This window comes from Trachymyrmex cornetzi, unplaced genomic scaffold, assembly GCF_001594075.2.
Source record: "Trachymyrmex cornetzi isolate Tcor2-1 unplaced genomic scaffold, Tcor1.1 scaffold138, whole genome shotgun sequence".
Lineage (NCBI taxonomy): Eukaryota > Metazoa > Arthropoda > Insecta > Hymenoptera > Formicidae > Trachymyrmex > Trachymyrmex cornetzi.
In genome coordinates, this window is record NW_017295960.1 from 971984 (window position 1) to 977983 (window position 6000).

Consider the following 6000-nt stretch of genomic DNA (forward strand, 5'->3'; position numbering starts at 1 on the left):
CCGGCTCCCTGACGACGCGATGACTCTCTAGGTCAATATCTGTTAAACAGACGTGTTACAAGCTCCGATTAGATTAATTACTGATCAGATTACGAGCTCTTTTTAAGACGCATGAGTTACATTTTATGACTACGTATTAAGCTACCTTCTCAGAAAGATTTCTGATAACGAGATAAAAGATATTCTTAACGTACTTAATCCTATCGCAAACTTATGTAAGTATGAAAATAAAACAATAGTAAGACTAGATCAATTACTTCTATTTTCCTCCCTTGAATTAAATAAAATTAACTTATTATCTTGAGACAAGAGTAAAACATAGTATTTAAATTTAAGTTTATAGTTATCTTACGTTTAGAATAAATCATTACTCAACGTCATAGTTCACAATATTGACGTCGTAACATTTGACATAAAACTAATGTCTAAAATTATATTTTATTCTAGATTTAAGAATGTTCCATTTAAGAATAAAATATTCCTTTGTTAATAATAAATATGATTACCTCTATGTTACGATAAATCAAAGAATAACGTATTATTAGATCCGGAAATCTTTCCTATGATGTGTTGCTAAAATTTCTCAGTACGTCATATATCTGAAAATTATATGATTTTTTCCTATATGTCGAGCTATTAATTATCATAAGAAGATCCAGTCTACTTTAAGCAGTAATTATCATAATTTCATCTTTAAACAAAGATCGTAAGAAAGAAATTAAGATTGACTCTCGTCAAGTAATTTCAAAGAATCCTCCTTTTCCAGAGAATCCACAATTACAAAAATGAAACGAAAACGAGGCTAGTCGTCGAAAAACACGTGTGGGATTTTGGTTTCTTTCTTCCTCCTCGTCCGTCGGAAAAATTCCGTGCGTCACGCCGATCGTGCGAAATCGAGCGTGCTGAGAACGCGAATTTCGCGACGGCAGGAAACACTGGCAAAAAAAAAAAGACAGGAGAGAAAAGGCCCAGAAACTGCGCCATGGCCGGTCTCGATTACACGGTTACTTTGGCTTCGTCAATGGAGAACGCTCTTTCTCGCTGCAAGACGCTTCTCTCCGTCTCTTTTCCTCCCGCGATCCTTCTCTCTCACTCGCGTTGATCCGCGACGGCGAGCGAAACCGCACAAAGGGAACATCGCCGATCGCGCCTCAACGGCTTCCTCGCCTCCCCAGGTCCCCCCGTCTCCCCGACTTCCTCACTCCAGCCTCCTTCTTTTTTACTCATCCTCCTCCGAGTTCCTCTCGTCATCCCTCCAGTCTTTCGACGCACAAATTTACTCAGCCGTTACGTCCAGATCGACTCGGAACGAGTCCGTGTTCAAGAGTGCCTCGTTATTTAATTTTATTATCTCCGTAGCCTTGATTTGAAGACCTTATTTACATCTTGCAGCTAGATTGTTCTGTCATTTCAATGTAACTCGAACATTTGTATACATTTTTGTGAATAATCTTATACTTTTCACGCTATATATATAATTAATTATTTATACTCTTTTTTTCTCTCATTATTTATACATTTTTTTAAATATTGATTAATTCTGTAACTTCCAAAAATTAATATAATAATTTTCTCTTCTAAATCCCTTTGTTTGAATTCAAAATGTAAGAATAACTTATATCTTCGGGTAATATTTCTTTCTTTATATCTTGCTTTTCTGTCTTCGTTATTCAAGGTTGTCACAAATTCCTCACTTTACAATTCCATAATTTTTCCCTGATTTACAAACAAAATTTTGTAATTTTCCTTGATTTTCAATAATATTTTGAAATTTTTGTATATTTTCATCCTGATTTGGAAATCGATAAATATTTTATAGAAAGATCAATTTAACATAGAAAGCAATGTAAATTACTATGAATGTTGCTGACACTGCTTGTATTTTTCAAAAACTGCACAGATGTTATACAGATATATTAAATTTCTTTAAAGCCAAGAATTTTAATTTTCAAAAATTTTTGCAAAATTTCTTGATTTTCCTTGATTATTTTTAATTTCCTGAACAATTCCCCGATTTCCCTGATTTTCAATTTTGTGGCAATCCTGTTATTAAATATTGTTAAACATAGATATTGATCTTTAATATAAAATTATGTTTGCAACATTTTTTTTATATTAATCCTACATTGGGAAGAAGATTCTGATTGCATTAATTAGAATTCTGGTTAAACAAATCAGAATTCTCTGGTTGAATCTATTTATTATAATTCTAATTAAGTTAACCAGAATTATAATATTTATAATTAATATAATCAGATTCTTTTGATTTATTCATTTTCAAGAAATTTTTCTCAGTACACAACTTTTTCTCAGTACACAACTTTTTCTCAGTACACGATTTTCGCGGCGTTTAACATTCAAGCGAGCACCTCGCCGTCGGACACGTTTACGAAAAGTCACTCGAAAAGTCGCGAGGTCGACGCGTCAAAATAAACATCTGGATCCTCGATTACTCTCGAGGAGCTCTCCAGGACCTTTCGAGGACCTCCTCTACGGCAGAGGTCTACGAGGGTCAGCTTGTGCAAACACGATGGAACCGAAAGCGGCGCAAGAGCGGGATTTCTATTTCCGGCTGCGGCACACGCTCGAGAAGACGCACGGATGATCGATCGACCGATTCATCGATCCTCCGGGGATCCTTCAGACTATCTAGGGGAACTCCGTAAGTCTCGTTTTCACCAACGCAGATTTACTTTAATCTCGACCCAACTTACTCTTTGTCTTTTTCTAGTTCTAAAGATTAGAAAAAGACGAAGAGTAAGTTGAACCGAGATTAAAGTTAATCTATATTGGTAGAAATGGGCATTAGACGAACAAATTATCCAAGTCAAAGGAAAACAAAGCTTTAAAGCGTTCGAAGATGAATCGGGCCGTACACTGTAAATCCAAGTGCGTAAAAAGTGTGTCTTCAATTTATGTATATGTGTATATGATTAATTTTCCGTGTAAAAATAACAAACTATACTATACACAAATATGGATTTACCTATACATTTAAATCTTTAGTATAGTAATGTCATTTTTACACGGAAAACTAAATAACACATACATATATACTTTTTACACACTTGAGTTTGTAGTATAAGAGCCAGTTGCACTGCAAATTCAAGTGCATAAAAACATGAATAGTAAAGAACTTGCAACAAGTTCTGTGCTGTTGGGAAAGTGGCTTTAATATGTACATAGTGATTAGTTTCCTGTATAAAGATCACAAACTATACTGTATACAAGTATAGATTTATACATTTAAAAGTGTAGTATAACGTCATTTTTATAACACGGAAAACTAAATAACGTACATACATTAAATATTCATTTTTTTACACACTCGGATTTGCAGTGCAATGTGGACTTTTACAAAGCTGACGAATCAAATCCAGATTCGTGATCAAGAATGACAGTTCAAGCGACACGTGCTACCATAAGGACGATAATAGAGCGATTAGGGTGTTAGGGGCGCACGTTAATTTCCTATTTTAATCACTGTCGGCTTTGTCGTCTGCCATTGTCTTTGCTATACTTTTGTACCGTAGAACAGGCATGGCTCCTTTCGCGTCATCTGTAATCAGCCCCCTTACGCGTCCTTCAATTACGCCCGCATTAAAACGTCCAAATGGCAACGCGTTTCGTTACCCTTTTCTCATTAGTAGAGGATAAAAATTTTACCTGACGCATGGAAAAAAAAGATTAGTTGCAGCAGCAAAAATTTGCGTGTGGTAGCTAAATTCCAGTCGTAACATATGGATACCTAACGTCGTATCTGCGAGGTCTAATTTCCATTAACTGTGAGGCCTTATAAATATTATCATTGTAACAGACAAGCATTTTGCTATCATGTCGATTTATTGATCATTGCAGCAAACGTTTTCTGTGTAGCAGACAATTTGATAGCAAGTACAGTTTCAGCAAACCATATTTAGCTGTGATAGAGACAATTTCCTTTTACACTGACATATCCGATAACTATGACAACTAACTTCATGCTACTAAATAAATTGATCTGTAACAGACATGCATACTTTGCTGTCGTGTCCTTATATTAGCTACAGCAGCAAATCTTTTGTATGTATTAGCAAATTTCATAGCTATAGTAGCTAATGCAATTTCAATTAATTAAAATTAGCTGTAGCCAGCAATATTTTTTTTTGTAGAATGAGAAAATGCATTATACTCCGCGCGTGTCGTGTAGAATAAATAAATTTAAATAATTTAATGTCACGAAATATGTAGATCTTTATAGCGAATATTACATATCATCTAATTTTGACAATCTTAATTAATCTCTAAAAGAAATATAAATTAAAATATAAAAACTTTCAAATATATAATAACAATAAAGAACTAATAGAGATAATTTTTTACATTCTAAAAAATAGCGGTATGTATATAATTTTCACTGTGTTGGTGTTAATATTTAATATTAACACTAATATGATATGGATTATGGGTTTTAAATCCACACTATGATGATGTTGATATAAATGGAAGTTTGAAATCTACACCATGGTGTTAATATTAACATCAACATAGCGAAGAATTATATAAATACCGCATGGGTATTAAATCCACACCGATATTTTTTAAAGTGTGGGTAATTGCATTTTGACTCTTAAACCCAGTTTTTCATTATCTGTTTAACTTGTGGTTTAACTTGATATTTTATCCAATGGACTTCATCTACAATCATGGATGAAGCCATTTAAGTAAAATATCAGGATAAGTTTAACCACAAATTAACCAGATAATGAAAAACCGGACCTTACAATTTCATCTTTAGTTTTTGATCGTTAAAATTAAATCCAGATTAAACCTAAGTCTAGATCTTTCCAGATAAGTCAAATCTAATAGACGAATCGAATTCTTTTTACTCATTTAAATCTGAAGTAAATTCTTTTATTTAAGCAAAATGTAAGAGGTACCTATAAACTAAATTAAATCAGATTAAAACAAAAATTTTGTAATCGTTCTAAGATTGATTTCCACAATTTTAGGATTAATTCTCTCTTCTCCCTAAAGGGGTAGCTCAAACTGTTGCGTCGGACCCTTCGTTTGACGGTGCAAGGGTCAAAAGGAAGCTCGCATAACGGGAAGAATCCATGTGGGCGGTTGTACACCGGGTGTGCTTTACGAGTTCAACCGCCTCCCTTCCTCCCTTCCGCCCTGGGCGATATACAAAACGTTAATATCCTACGACGAGGAGTTAATGGACAGACGCGCGTTGCCTCGTACGGTCGAGGAGATAGTCAATGGTAATATACAGTTCGACGTATAACAAGGTTACGAGCTGCAACCCCCGCTGCAACCCCTTTCGGCTCTTAGAAAGCGCCAGCGCGAAACGTGACGAGTACAAATTGCGGACGCATCCCTTTTGCTCAGACTCCCTCGCTCTCGTCGGTGCCCTCCTTCCTTTTTCTAGACTCGTGATGGATGATCTCACCAGGTGATGCACCCCCTTCGTGTTAGGTGCCATCCCTCGTCTGTTTAGGAACGCTTTCTCCAAAAATGCTAGGATTTTTTGTGCTATTTTTAATTTTATACTTAAATTTTATATTTATAAATAAAATATTATACATATATATATATATAAATAGCACTTGGATCAATTTCATCAAAAAGCTTTAAAAAATAAAAAATTTTTACAGAAAAAAGATTTTACATTAACAGATGAAATTATGAAATATCAGAGGAAAGTTTTTAAATAAATTAGTAAAAAATTAATTAATTAATTTAAGTTTATATGCTTGGAATTTTTCTTCTTGAGTCAAATAAATCTGAATAAAATAGCAGAGTTAAGAAATAGGCTGAAAAAGAGCTGAAACTGCCGAGAGGTAAAACTTATTTCGCAAAATATGATGAGCATAATGCGAATAATCATTACAATCACGAATTCTTTTGACGTTATAGTGAAGCATCAGTATTTAATTATTTTACGATATTCGTCAAATAAGTAGTCAGTTACTTTCGATTTCACGGCGCTTATGGGGTTTATTGCCGAAAAGT